Below are 15362 nucleotides of genomic sequence, written 5' to 3'. Positions count from 1 at the left end.
CAAGCCGGCCAACTTGTGTAAAGAAGAAACTCAAAACAGTGTTTTTCCTTTTCAAAATTAAGAAAAAGAGAGCCAGTCCCACAGAGAGGTTTTAACATGCTCAGATACTCGGCTCATAGAAGAGCCTCACATAAGTGTCTGTTGGTTAGTTCCCAAATAACAATCTGTTATGGGAGCTTTGCATTTCTTGTCTGTTATAAAAGGAGGGCCATTATGTTCAGCATCTGCCTGTGCTTCTCCCTTCCTCTTTATGTGTCTTCAGACTATGTTTTAAAACAGCACCTTTCCAAAAGAAACCATGTCTTTCTCTGCAATATTTAAAAAAAAATTGTATTTGGTAAATCAGGTTTTAATGAAACACACATTTTCATCAGCTTAATAATTAAGAAGGCAAAATATCATTTAGTGTTTCAAAACCAGATAAAATTATTTACCAATCAAAAATTATTGAATGTTGACATTAAAAATAATCTTATCAACAATATCATTTAATTTTCTGTACCATTCCCTCCTTCAAACACTCCTTTTTGTTTCCAGGAATTCACATCTCTCTCATGCAGCCTTTACAGAATGGCTTCTCTCACTTAGTAATGTGCATTTAAGAGTTCCTCCATGTCTTTTCAGGGTATAATAGCTCTTTTCTTCTTAGCTCTGAATAATATTCCATTGTCTGGATGTACCACACTTTAGGTATCCATTCACTTACTAAAACACTTTGGTTACTTCCAAGTTTTGGCAATTATAAATAAAGTTGTTATAAACATCCGCTTGTAGGATTTGTTGTAGACATAATTTTTTTTTTTTTTTTTTTTTTTTTTTTTTTTTTTTTTTTTACTTTAGGTAAATACCAGGGAGCATGATGTCTGGATCTGATGGTGAGAATGTTTGGTGTTGTGAGAAACTGCCAGATGTCTTCCCGAATGGTTGTACCATTGTGCATTCCCACCAGCAAATTGTAAGTATTCCTACTGCTCTATATCCTCACCAACTTTTGGTCTTGTCAGTGTTCCCAATTTTGACCATTCTAACAGGTATATTCTAGTAGTTGTATCTCACTGTTAACTTGAATTTGTATTTGTCTTATAACATATGATGTAGAATACCTTTACATATGCTTATTTGTCATATGTGCATGTTCTTTGATGAGGTGTCTGTTAAGGTTTGGTCTGTTTTTGTTTTTTAAATCAGGTTGTTTGCTTTCTTCTTGTGGAGTTTGAAGTGTTCTTTGCATATTTTGGATAATTGTCCTTTATCAGATGCGTCTTTTGCAAATATTTTCTCCGAGTCTGTCGCTGATGTTCTCATTCTCTTAATACTGTGTCACAAAAAAGTTCTTAAATATAATTAAGTGCAGCTGTAGCTTATCAGTGATTTGTTTCATAGATCATACCTTTGATGTTGTATCCTAAAATGTTACAGATACACCCAAGGTTGTCCAGGTTTCTCCTATATTATCTCTTATGATTTCTATAGTTTTGTGTTTTACATTTAGGTTCTGTGATCCATTTTGAGTTAATTTTTGTGAAGCGTGAAAGGTCTGTGTCTAGATTTGCTTACTTATTTTATGCATGTGGATGGCCAGTTGTTTGATACTGTTTGTCAAAATGACCATTTTTGCTCCATTGTGTTGCCTTTGCTCTTTTGTGAATGATCAGTGGACTATATTTATGTGGCTCCATTTCTGGGCTCTTTATTCTGCTCCATTGATCCGTTTGTCTATCTTTTCACCAATACCACACTTGCTTGATTATTGTAGCTTTATAGAAAGACTTGAAGTCAGGTAATGTCTATTCTCAACTCTATTCTTCTCCTTCAAAATTGTATTGGCTATTCTGGGTCTCTTGCCTTTCTGTATAATTAGTTTATCAATATCCACAAAATAACTTGCTGGGATTTTAACTGGGATAGCATTAAATCTATAAATCAAATTGGTAAGAACTGACATTTTGACAATATTGAGTTTTCCTATCCATGAACATTCTATATCTCTTCATTTATTTAGTTCATCCTTAAAGTCATTCATCAGAGTTTGACAGTCAGTTTCCCACATATAAATCTTGCACAAATTTTGTTAGATTTATATCTAAGTACTTCATTTTTAGGTACTGATATAAATAATATCTTTTTAATTTCAAATTCTACTTGTTCATTGTGTTTATTTACAAAACAATTAATTTTTGTGTATTAATCTTGTATCCTGCTACCTGGCTATAATCCCTTATCAGTTCCAAGAGTTTTGTTGTCTATTCTTTTGGATTTTCTACATAGATAATCATGATATCAGTGAACAAAGATAGTTTTTTTTTTCTTTTCTCTATCTGCATATCTTTTATTTCCTGTTCTTGTCTTATGCATTGGCTAAAAGTTCCAGTAGGATATTGAGAAAGAGTAATGAGAAAGGACTCCTTGCCTTGTTGGAAAGTTTTTAATTTCTCACAAACAAGTATGATGTTGGTTATAAGTTTTTTAAGGTATTCTTTATCAAATTGAACAAGTTCCATTCTATTCCTATTTTACTCTTTTTATTATGAAAGTGTTTTAGATTTTGTCAAATGTTTTTTTCTGCATGCATTGGTATGGCCATGTGATTTTCTTTTTTTAGCTTATTGACACGATGCATTGAGTTAAATGTTAAACCAGTCCTATATATATGTGGGATAAATCCCACTTGGTCATGGTATATAATTCTCTTATTACATTGTTGGAATGAATTGGCTGATATTCATTAGGTAAAACAAAAATTTTATTAAGTAAAATAAAATTTTAGAGTATATGACTATAATTTTATTTTCCTTTATCAATCAGAGCTCCAGTTACAATATCTCTGTTCCTTGAAATAACATCCCTACCTTCTACAAGGAGTGCAAGGCCAGGTTCTAGAAAAGGACATAGAAAATTATTCTGATCCTACTATCTACAAAGAGACTTGCATCTACACTGGTATAAGGAAATAATTATCAATGGGCTTAGAAATGTTTCTGCAAGTGATAATGTCACTTAGGCCTTTATCATAACTTCTTTGGTATAAAATTAATACAAAACTTATTATGAAAGTGCAAAGGAAACCATTCATGTCATTTATTTTAGACCAAGAGTATAGTGAGATACCATGTATTTACCAAGCGAGAAAAATATGTATTTTATGCTTGACAAATTAACTATATATTATTTATTTTTAGTTGAGTTATAGATTAAAAGCATGATTTGCTAGCAGTTTTAAGAACATTTAGGTATTGTGTAAAGAGTAACAGTCTATGACATACCTATGTGATGTATTGCCAGTTTCATATCAATTATATGAAAAGTAAAATGGTTTACAATCCAATGATCCCCTTCAAGTTCAAGCTCTCAAACTGTGAATACTGAGGGAAACTTTTTGGCATGCAGACTTCTTCCACCTCTTCATAGATGAAACATAAATGTGAACTGGAAGAGCTGTGATTTTTAGTGCTACACAGAAAGCATGCACTTTAAAACTTTGCATGATAAAAATACCAATATGCCCAATTTGTGTTGAACATTTTCAATATTTCCTTTTACCAATCTGAGATTTTTGCCTAGATTTCTTTACAAAAAAAAAAAAAACAAAAAAAAACCATTTGCTTAATTTACAAATTCAAAGTAGACAAAGATAACAACAAGAATGAGTTAATGATCTAGGAAATTGAAGTTAAATAAAATGCTGTTGGGTTAAATCTTGTTTAGCTTTATCAAAATTAGTTTGAATGATTGAAATCTTTGGATTCCTATGCCATGCATTTTAGATAACCCCCAAAAAACAGGTTTAAGGATAGTAGAACTATGGTAGCTGAGTTTATTCACATTTCTCATGTATGTTATTCAGAAGTAAGAATAATATAGAAAGTGGTAAAAATGAGGTGCATGTCACCTTAAGTAATTAAGGTAAGATCTGAAACATTCAGCACTGAGCACCTTTTCTTGAACTGTTCTTGTTCCCCCTTAGATTTAATAAGGGAACTGCCTTGTTAGTAAAATTGTTTGGACCAAGGGTGGTATTTGATTTAATTGGATTCAGAACTTGTGAGTAGATTAATACTGAAAGTAATATTTTTCACCAGAAAAGGAAACTAAAGATAAAACCTGGAGTTTTTGGTATCTCTCTTGTCATGGGTATAAAGCAAACCTTAACATAATAAAAGAAGAAACTGATCTAAACAGAAAAAAAATATTTAAGAAAAAGTTATGGTAGCACACAAGTCATGGTTCTCAGAAGTTTCTAAAATAGTTTCTCTTTTTTTTTAAGATTTATTTATTTGAGAGAGAGAGAGAGAAAAAACACACACACAGGAGGGTCAGGGAGAAGGGCAGAGGGAGAGGGAGAGAATCTCAAGCAAACTCCACATTGAGCATGGGGCCCAACACAGGGCTTGATCCACAACCCTGAAATCATGACCTGAGGTCAAGAGTCCCACGCTTAACAAACTGCACCACCGAGGTGCCCCTAATATACTTTCTAAAATATTCTTTGGAGTCTGAGATTTAGTGTATTTCCCTTATTTTTTAACCTAATTAAGAAGGATTTCTATCACTTATAACCAAGTGTTCAAATACATTAAGTTTAAGTTTAAACAAGTCTCTTCCTCATCTTTTGTTTTAATAATAAAGACTAATTTTGAGATACTTTTTACTATCAAAATAGTAATTTTGCACTTGAGTCCCTTAAACTACAAATTTTAAGAATATTAATACTCTTAATAAATAAAGACAAATCCTTAGGAACCAAATTTATGAGGTAAAAACAGTCAACACCAGACCATTATTAAATCACAAAATTATTTTAAAAATTAAAATACTTTAATTGCATGAAAACAGTTTACTTTTTCCTTCATCTTGGATGTCTTAGAGAAGATATTCCCAATTATTTGTTTTAAAAAACTGTGACTACTAACATTTTACACTGGGAATAATCCTTTAATATTTTATCTATTAATTGCATGAATTTGGCAACATTCAGAAATAAATAGTTATTCTGAAAGCATTTGGAAATAAAATGAACTGTTCAACCATGAAAGTTTTTGTTTTTTGGGTTTTTTTTTATGATGATAGAATGAAATAAGTACCCAGCTGTTAATTATTACTTGTGATAGAATATGGCATGGGTACTTTCAAAAACTTGTAATTAACTTTCTTGTGCATGTTTAGGGTTCTTCAGAATGCTATAATTGATATGATGTTCAATTTGGGGGCTGAAACCTTATCCAACTATCTAACTATTCTGGAATAAATTGGTAAACATACTAATGGATTTTGTGGGTTTTCCCACAAGGCCAACAATCTTCCCTTATTTTTTTGGTGAGAGAGCCCACATTTACTTTACGTTTACTATTTATTTCTAATTCTCTTTCCATTTTTGCAGATACAGTCAATTTTATCTGTGTCTCTAGGGGCAGAAATATGACCCAGTATTTGCAACTCAGAATAACTGATCAGAAAATTGGTTACATAATGTAACTAGTGGCTGTAAATCGTCATATCTGGACTTTTCTTTGTCTATGTATATAAAGAAGCAGACTCTACTTTTCATGTGACTTTGTCATCTGGAGGATACCATCAGGAACTATTGTGGTGTCACTGCCTGCTGACACTGCATGGTAACACTTATTTTACCAAGAGGCCAGCCTTAAAACCAGCAAAGAGTCCTGGGACACCTTAGAGGTCCAGTTTCACTCTACTCTAGAGTTTAAGCAACATAACCTCTAAGTTCCATTTCACTTAAAGAAGTTTATATTGGGTTTTCCTTTCTATTACTTTTAAACTAATTAACTGGAAATTTGAGACTAAGAAAACAATGTAGAATCTATGTGATAAACTTATAGGATCATGAGCTTAATTATGACTTGGGATTTTGGTCTCACTCACAACTAACTCTCCTCTTTTTCTTTTTTTTTCTTTTGTCAATTCCTATTTCCAAAGCAATGTAGTTTAGACCCTCAAAATCATATATGTATAAAATACCTACTTCCTTGATACCTTCCTTTGTCAAATCACAAAAGGAAATATGGCCAAAGCTGACCCAAATATATTCAGATTTAAGAAAAACTGAATATAATATTGGGAGAGCTCAGAGTATCTTCTGCTTGCAATATAGCCTAAAAAACAGATGAGCAGTAAGTGAAGGAAATCTATGGAAGTATAGCCTTAACATAAATTTATCTCCCCCTCTTTTAATATATGTACACTGACTCTATTTATTACTTAATACCATACTGTTCTGCTGAGTATATTACCCAGCTTAAAGGCAATTTCCATTTCTTTTGAGGCTATGTTGGAGACAGAAACCATAGGATGTGGAGGGTCTGTTTGTTATTCTATACATGATGACACATAGCTTCCCAGTTCACTTTTTCTGTTTTCCTGCCTTATTCTCTTCCATTGCTTTCTTAACTTAGACTCCCATTCCCTGCTGTGTTTATTCTGTGATCTTCCAGCAGCATCAGAGGGAACTGGAATAAAAATAAAAATTTTATAGTGTTGTAATTAGAATAACAGGTAGAGAAATCAGTGAATACATGGCTCAGTGCTAAATTCTTACAGATGTTTCTGACTGAATTCTTGCCAACTGAATTTGAAAGCAATGTGTGACTCTTTCAGGGAGCCACAGACAATCATCTCTCCCTTTCTGCACTTTTGGATCCAAGCTACTTATAAGCAACATAATAAAATAACTGAACATCTCTCCAGTTTGTTGAGTTTGTTGAGCTAGAGAACACATTCTGAAGCTGGGAGACTTTTTCCAATCTCATTTTTGAAACTTTGTCAAAAGCATGATTATGTTATTATTATAAGCAAAAGTATCCTTTAAATCATAATTATCTGGGTTTCAGACATCTGTTGATAATTAGTACTCTTATTCATACAAACTTATTTTTAGTCCAGAATTGTCCCAGGCATTGTGGATTGTGAGATTGTTTGGGGACTTAGATAAAAATATAGATATCCTTAGACTCATCCCAACATTAACACCAAAGATCTCAGTAGAGGGTCCATAATAAGGCTTCCAAGTAATTCTTATACTTAGGTAGATTTGTGAAACAATGATTTGGTCTTAGTGTTCTGCTTTATCTTTTACACTTATTTAGTAACCAAGAGTACCTGTGCCCTTTGATTAACCTGTTCCTCAATCTACCCCAGAGCTCTCACTCATGTCTGTGTCCTTCATATAATTTTTTGTTCCTAGAATTCTACTCCTTTTCCAATGTTATTGTTTCCTTGGTACAGAATGGCAGTTAATTTGTGAAATTACTTTGTGTTTGTATATGCTACATAATATGAGAGAAAAACAACTTTAATATTTATATGTTGTCATTTTACATAAGTTTCTTAGCAACTCATCTGCTTTTTCCTTCATGTCAGTTTGGGTCCCAGTTTGTTACTTGGAGTCTATCTAGACTAGCTTCTCAAAGAATCATCAAAAAGACTAGAGAACAAGGTTTAGGAAAAAATTGTCAGGAAAAAGGAAAACTAGGCAATGTGAAATCCAGTAAATACCATATCATAAAAATGGGCTTTTTTGGATGTTCCCAAAGGTCCCACTGCATTGGCTCCCAACATTACCTCTAATGTCCATACCATTTCTGTGATTGGCCATTCATTTTTAAGATCTCCTCAAAATATTTATAGCTCCATGTAAGAGAACTGAAATGGGTGATTATTGGTCATATGCTCATTTTCAACTCTCCAGAAGCTGAAAACAGAAAATAGGGAGCTCTTCTTTTTTCCATGGTGTAAGTAGAAGAAGAATTCAGAATAGCATAGTAGTAGACTAACTTAAAATAGGTAGTGTGTTCACATGCTGAGTAATAAAAATAAGACAAATAACTATAATAATCTAAAACTTGGTTGCTCAACATCCACATAAATCTTCCCATACATAAACTTCCAGACCAGAAAATTGCTCTCAGGAAGCATAATCCATCTGTCCCCTTTCAATGCAAAATTTATTCATATGTGGACTATGTGACCAAAAGGGAGGCAAACTCAATATTTATCACATAGAATGCTAAGGTCCAGATAATTCAGTGTTGTCCATTTCTATTCTAGTTCTGATCTAATGCTGTCTAAATATTATTTCATATACTGATTAAGTTTCATAGTTAACCATAAGCAATATATACTATATATAGATGAAAGAAACTAATAAAAAAGTATATAGATAGATTTAAATAGCTCTGAAAAGAAAGGCAATTAATATTGAAAAGATAATTCCTCAGTTCCACAGCTGATCACTGAGTCATAGTTGGAATTTATGAACATTCATCTTCTTTAAATATTCTTTTAAATTCAATCTGGAATTTGAATTTGATCTGGAACTCAACTGGTCAGGTTCTGAGACTTTTTTAAAAAAAGATTTATTTATTTGAGAAAGAGAGAGAGTGGGAGGCGGGAGGCAGATGGAGAAGGAGAGACAAACTGAAGCAGAGACTCTACGCAGAGCGTCGAGCCCGATGCGGGCTTTGATCTCACAACCCTGAGATCAGACCTGAGCTGAAACCAAGAATGGGATGATTCTTAGCTGACTGTACCACCAAGGTGCCACTAAGACTTTTTTTTATAACATAACCCTTTCTTCTGAAAGATCTGAACCCATGGTGGTACTGCTTTTCTAGTGTTACAGTAGTCTTTCATTGACATTCATCATTGTATTTAAAAAAAAAAAAAAAAGTGAAGTATTCCCAGAATAAATGTTGTCTCCATCCAAACTTTCTGATGTTTCCAATCTGCAGAAATCACTGAAACCAGCATTAAAATTCCTATTTTCCCCAAATGGTATCAGAAGCGTTAAAAAGTAAATTTCCATCATATCATCTAATTCAATGGAATCATGGATCCATTAGTGGTAGTCTGTCTTTTTGAGGTAGTAAAATCTCTAAATTGCACAAGATGACAGTCATGGGAATACTAGACAAATATTTTGTGAATGGATACTTATGAATAACTATAGAAGTGTCATGCCCTACTTCTATTTATTAACTTTCAGATCTGCACAAAATATATTCTGTACCTTGCATGCTGTTGTTTAGAACTGATCCCTGACTGGGAAAGCTAATGATTTCTATAGACACTGGCCTACTGCCTTCCTTATATTGCTGTATAAAGAATCCTCAGTCAAAAGCAAAACTCTATAAAACACTAAAGCAATTTGTCATCATTTAGTCAATGGATAGACTTTGGTACTAATAAGGCATAAAGGCAGATAAAATATTTTGAAAACATGAATGAGCATCTCTTTGAGAATAAATTTCTACTTTCTCTAAGGTGGAAGGAGCAAATAAATTTGACCTGTTTCAAGGCTACTTTTACTTAGAATATTATACAATATTCGGGGCTTGAGGCTGTTTATCTCTACTAGCAAGTTTAATTACTCAGTGGCAGCAATAACTAAAATAACCTTAGTTATGGAGGTCCATGCCATTGATTTTCTGCATAGCCTCCTATTTGCAAAATTGTCTCTTTCTGAGGTCTTTGTGAGAGTATTACAGTGGCAGTTGAAGAAGGCTTACTTACATATTTAGCTTAAGTAAACTTACCCAACTGATAATTAAAATCTTCTCTGACATAATGGCTTTTGAGTAAGAATTAACATGTGATACAAATGTTTTTATACTTTGGGCCATTATATAACTTCTGTCTGTAAGAATCCCCATTCTTTCTAATTGCTCAAACTTGCTTCTTTCATTTCTTTGACTATCCAACAAAATTAACCACCCAGAATTATGGAATAGTCTTAACTCATGCCATATATATTTCTAAAGTGGATGGCAGGATGCACCATTCTAAGGAATCTCTCCTGGAAAGCCATTCCTTGGCCCCATAGCCTTCAGAAGCACTCCTGAGAAAGCTATACTGTCAACACAGTCCATTTCTGGTTGTCCTACTGATATATAAGGGTATATATTGAGTCATCAATAAACTGTTATTTTCCACCTCCTTTGTCAGATGACCAAAGAATATGCCTTATGAGAAAAGTGTGAGTTGAAGATGAGACTTACCTGGTAGGAATAATCATGATGGGAAGGTTAATGACATGGTTTGATCGTGCAACTTATTTGTGCATATCAGGAAATTACATATACAATTGTCCCTTGAGCTACACGGGGTTAGGGGCATGAATCCCCTCCTACAAACACACACAGTCAAAAACCCATGTATAATTTTTGACTCCTCAAAACATTAACTGCTAAGAGCTCATTGTTTACTAGAAGACTTACCAATAATATAAACAATCGATTAACAAATATTTTGTTTTTATATGTATTAAATGCTATATTCTTGCAATAAAGTGAACTTAAGAATATAAAATTTTATTAAGAAAATCATAAGGAAGAGAAAATATTTTTACAGTATTGTACTGTAAAAAATCGGCTTATATGTGGACCCACACAGTTCAAACCCATATTTTTTAAAGTTCAACTGTATATCTCAAGGGTTTTTTTAGGGTGATATGCACCCCCAATTATGTCAGTTCAACAAAAACAATTCACAAAGAACATTTAAGGTCATATAATAATGTGATAAGCATTCAAGATTTCAGCTTTTATGCCCTTTTATGGCCTTATTACCAACCTAAAAGCTATTTCTGAAAACAATCATGGTTACATGCAAAAGATGGCATGGTCTTGCTTCTAAACTAAGAAGGCTCCACTGTGGTTTCCAACTGTGGTTTGTTATATCTGCTGTACATCATTCTGAAATGTCACAAATGCTTGACTGATACTCAGTTTGCTGGGTGAAAGAACCAGTTGACAGATTCCCTCTTAACTAAAGAAATTTATCTTGCTATTGGTCTCTTAAGTTTGGCTGTCTTTCAGTTCATGAAGTAAAAAGATTGAGTCAACATTCTATGTCTCTTTTGTAGTGGTAGTGAGCAAAAAGTACAGCAATTTATTCTAGGATGTGGAAGAATCCCATAACCTTCCCTGAAATGGAAATCCTACATATTTTGTGGAATACATTTTCCATTCTCTGATAAATGTGTTACCATGTCATTTAAATTCTTTATTAATTCAAACTTTTCAGACCTGTCAGCATAATACGACCAAATAGTAGGTCCATGTGTTGATGTTCTTTGGAATGAGGAGACATAAAAGATCCCTGAAAACTAAGAAATGGCACCAAGTTTGAGAAATGACCTACCCTTGAAGAAAGTTCTTAAAGTATATTGGTGCTATTTGGAACTGATTGTGATACTCCATATTTATGAGGATAAAGGGAACATAGCTGTATTAACAATGGGATATAAACTCATAAGGAATGAACTGATGAGCTCCAGAAAGATCTTTAGAACAGAAGCAACAATTGTGGGTTAATGTACTTCTTAGATTTCAGTTTAGACCAAATTATTTAATTTGCTTCTAATAATAATCACAACCTTATTTATTAAAAGCCTCTAAATTCCTGTGATTCAGACAAGGATATGTAATTGCTTTTGATGAATTATTTTGGTACTGAGAAGGAAGAAAGTGCTCCTTAACTTGCTACAAAATCCTTTAATCTTCAGAACAAAGAATCAATGTGATGTTATGGTCATTATGACAATTTCATAATGTTATCTTTTATAATTTTTCACTTAAAGTTTGCTAATACTATAATGAGATAGGTTCAGGATTTGAATGAGTCAAATGTCTATTCATTTCAAGTTAATTTCCATTTATATAACTTGCCTTTTATAAGTCTACATTGACAACTGACAACTTTGATATTCTGCATCCTTAGGAAGAAGTGTTACCTCAGAAACATTCTTTTCTGATACCTGAAATATATCAGTTTTTCTCTTTCCTAGTGCTTGGTTTTCTTGGTAAAATACCATGATAATTTTGCATAGTCTGATAAAAGATTTGTAGTATAATCTTTCTATTGTATTTTAAGGTCTTGACTTAAATATATGCCATATTTAATCTAGATGATACTCGTATTTTTATATATATATATACATATATATATAATATTTAATGATTAATGTAAAGCAACATAAACTTGCATTTCCTGTACATGCTAGGGTGCAGACATGACTGAATATAACTTTGGGTAGAACCAAAAGAGATTTAAGTGATAGATGTACTGAGGTCTACTGGGAAATAGTTCATTTATAGAAAAGAATGAGATGAAATAAATTAATTGAGTTAAAAACAGTTGAGGAGTTTCTTCTGGTAATGATGGACTAGATGGCTTGAAATAACTTCACTAAGAACAACTACTTACTGAATGAAGCAAAAATGCATCAGAGAACAAGGCACTGAGAAATTGTGAAATCAGTCTGGGAGAGCAGAGGATAATAAACAGATGAAATGGACATTTGAGACCTTTTCTCTTTTAGAAATCACAATGATTTGGAAGCAGCAGTTAAGAGGTTGGGAAGCTGAGCAAAGCTTTCTACAGACTTGTGAACTTAAAAGCACAAGCTTGGAGTTTAATGCCATCTGGAAAAAATCCATAGAATTTGGAATGGGCCCTCGATGGACTACAATAAAGGAATAAACATGAACTGGAAAGAAACAAGTCTTCACTAAAACCAGAGTTTCAGATCATCTCAATTTTATTACACTGCCAGAAGCAAAGATAAATTCTCTCTAGATAAGATTTACATAATCCAAAGCCTCAAATTATCTTAATAAGGTGCAATATGAAATGTCAAGCACTCGATCAAAATTAACCAGGCATACGAGGAACAGAATGTGAATGAAAACCAAGAAAAACAACTGGCCAAAGGCAGAGACCCATAGAGAATACAGATAAGGGAGTTACCAGTCACAGAATTTAAAGTAAGCAATGATGAGGATGCTTAAGAAGCTAAAAGAAAAAAAAAAAAAAGAATGTAAATGTAATTAGAACTAAGAGTTATAGTAAATGATATTAAAAACTCAGTAAATGCACTGAAAAGCAGATTAGATACTGGTGAAAAGAGTATTATTAAACTAGAAGGTAAGCCAAAAATTAAATATTCAGAATGAAACAGATTGTCAAAAACTGTGGGAGCTAGGAGATGATGCAAGCTAACAAATTAGTCTGCCGCCTCAACTTCACTGATGCTGTCAGCAAACACAAGATCCTTCACTCAGAAACAATGAACTTTATTAGAAAGCAGGGCAGGCAGCATGAGCTTTATGTTCATATTCCGTTTACTCCCCATATTCCACAAATTCCATGGGGATGGTGCTGAGGTAGACCAAGACAGATGCTATGCAAACAGTGAATTTATTTCATAGCTGAGGAAGCTCTAGCTTAGAAAACCCCTACTCTTATAGGGAACCTGCAAGCAAACCTTCCCAACTTTTGCTCTACAGAGAGATATTATTTTTATCATTAAAGAAGAAAATTGATATTCTTTCTACCTTCACGGAAGAAATGATATCTTCCAGTATTATTTGTTGGGTAAACCCCTTTGAAAATACAGTATACAACAAAATCTGCCCTAAGATATGTAGAAATTCCATAGTGAATTGTCCACAAACAACATATACCTCTCATGTCTACATCATCATGACTTCTGAAATTTTTTTCTATGATTATTCCACTCCGTTGTCCACTCTGATTAATCTGAAAGACATAGACAGGTATTTAATAAGGTCCCCCTCAATAGGATTATAAACAGCAGGATAAATCCAACTAATCATACACCATATATAGTAACATTTCTATTTATAATAATGCCCAGCCTAGGGGCGCCTGGGTGGCTCAGTGGGTTAAGCCTCTGCCTTCAGCTCAGGTCCTGATCTCAGGGTCCTGGGATCAAGTGAGGCATCAGGCTCTCTGCTCAGCAGGGAGCCAGTTTCCCTCTCTCTCCCTGCCTGCCTCTCTGCCTGCTTGAGATCTCTCTCTCTGTCAAATATATACAATCTTTAAAAAAATATATATATATACATATATAATAATAGCCAGCCTGGAAAATCAAAGCTCATCATTGCAGAAAAGAAAATAAATTTTGATGTATTTATACATAAAATACTCGTGAAATTAATTGTACAAGTTGCAACTATAGGCACCAATAGAAATGAATCTCAGAAAATAATTTCAGATATAAAAACACAAGTAGGGACGCCTGGGTGGCTCAGTTGGTTGGACGACTGCCTTTGGCTCAGGTCATGATCCCGGAGTCCCGGGATCGAGTCCCGCATCGGGCTCCCAGCTCCACGGGGAGTCTGCTTCTCCCTCTGACCTTCTCCTCGCTCATGCTCTCTCTCACTGTCTCTCTCTCAAATAAATAAATAAAATCTTTAAAAAAAAAACACACAAGTAAAAAAGAGTACACATATGTGATTCAATTTATGTAATGTTCAAAAACAGACAAAATGAATACATGTAGTTAGAAGTTATCATAGTTCAGTTAGTCACTATGAAGAAGCATCAGAGGGCTTTTGGGGCTTAGTGCAGTTTTTCTTAATCTGATACTGACTACAGTTAAGTACATGTTAAGTGCATGACTATTTCACTGAGTTGTAGATCTAGGATTTGTGCACTTAGATAAAAGTCCCCTAAATAACAATAACAAGAAAAAAAATCTACTATAGTACCCAAATATATTAATTAACCAAATAAGGAGAGAGAAGAAACAATTGTAACAATGTAACAACTAAACAGTACAGATATTGTACCTTAACCAATACAGATAAGACAGTTGATAATACTCAATATTCATTTGTGATTAAAAAATACTTCCAAATTTAGTGTAGAAATTCTATATTCAAATAAAACGTATATACATAAAATCTACAGTAAACATCCTACTGAATCAGAAATATTTAGCTCACTCACTTTTTTTGAGATCAAAAATGAGAAATGATCATTTATTTTCACTGCTTTCATTCAATATTGCATTGAAGGTCTTAGTCAATAAACAAGACAAAACGATTGAATAGCATGAGAAATGAAAATAAAGAAATACAGCTTTAATAATTTACAGATGACACAATTGTCTATGTGCCGTATCAAGAGTCTACAGATAAGTTAGATTTCATAAGTAAATTCATCAACGTACTTGGAATCAAGATCAATATACTAAAATCAGTATGTAACTGCAATACAAAAAATCAGTTGTATTATATAAAATAGAAGCAGTTATAAAAAGTAAAACATAACGGAATAAAGTTAAAAGTCATTAACTAAGAATCTAAAAATATATGTAAGGAATCTTTATTTCTTTTATTTTATTTATTTTTTTAAAGATTTTATTTATTTATTTGACAGAGAGAGATCACAAGTAGACGGAGAGGCAGGCAGAGAGAGAGAGAGAGGGAAGCAGGCTCCCTGCTGAGCAGAGAGCCCGATGCGGGACTCAATCCCAGGACCCTGAGATCATGACCTGAGCCGAAGGCAGCGGCTTAACCCACTGAGCCACCCAGGCACCC

General features: G+C 33.4%; 2 long non-coding RNA genes across 2 annotated transcripts; both read left to right on the top strand.

The window, feature by feature from the left end:
* The first annotated feature begins 263 nt into the window (after window positions 1-263).
* On the top strand, window positions 264-3626 carry LOC125094733 (uncharacterized). Its single transcript, XR_007125670.1, has 2 exons — window positions 264-625; window positions 841-3626. It is a non-coding gene; the product is annotated as an uncharacterized LOC125094733 (long non-coding RNA).
* Window positions 3627-6224: 2598 nt separating this feature from the next.
* LOC125094734 (uncharacterized) lies at window positions 6225-15154 on the top strand. Its single transcript, XR_007125672.1, has 3 exons — window positions 6225-6239; window positions 12815-12832; window positions 14328-15154. It is a non-coding gene; the product is annotated as an uncharacterized LOC125094734 (long non-coding RNA).
* Window positions 15155-15362: the final 208 nt, after the last annotated feature.

The sequence above is a fragment of the Lutra lutra genome, chromosome 3 (genome assembly GCF_902655055.1).
Source record: "Lutra lutra chromosome 3, mLutLut1.2, whole genome shotgun sequence".
NCBI classification, from domain to species: Eukaryota; Metazoa; Chordata; class Mammalia; order Carnivora; family Mustelidae; genus Lutra; species Lutra lutra.
The sequence above is the reverse complement of the archived record's forward strand: the minus strand, read 5'-3'. Positions and strand labels throughout refer to the sequence as shown.